The sequence below is a fragment of the Bison bison genome, unplaced genomic scaffold (assembly GCF_000754665.1).
Source record: "Bison bison bison isolate TAMUID 2011002044 unplaced genomic scaffold, Bison_UMD1.0 scf7180017864500, whole genome shotgun sequence".
NCBI lineage: Eukaryota > Metazoa > Chordata > Mammalia > Artiodactyla > Bovidae > Bison > Bison bison.
Genome location: NW_011495059.1, coordinates 8,043,610 through 8,044,099, shown reverse-complemented (window position 1 = coordinate 8,044,099; position 490 = coordinate 8,043,610).

Here is a 490-nt window from a genome sequence, read left to right as displayed (position 1 = left end):
TTGCCAACAAATGTTGGTCTAGTCAAGGCTATGGTTTTACCTGTGGTCATGTATGGATGTGAGTGTTGGACTGTGAAGAAGGCTGAGCACCAAAGAATTGATGCTTTTGAACTGTGGTGTTTCAGAAGACTCTTGAGAGTCCCTTGGACTGCAAGGAGATCCAACCAGTCCATTCTGAAGGAGATCAGCCCTGGAATTTCTTTGGAAGGAATAATGCTAAAGCTTAAACTCCAGTACTTTGGCCACCTCATGTGAAGTGTTTACTCATTGGAAAATACTCTGATGCTGTGAGGGATTGGGGACAGGAGGAGAAGGGTCTGACAGAGGATGAGATGGCTGGATGGCAGCACCTACTCGATGGACGTGAATCTGAGTGAACTCCGAGAGTTGATGATGGACAGAGAGGCCTGGTGTGCTGGGATTCATGGGGTTGCAAAGAGTCGGACACGACTCAGTGACTGAACTGAACTGAACTGATGGTGGTTTTATT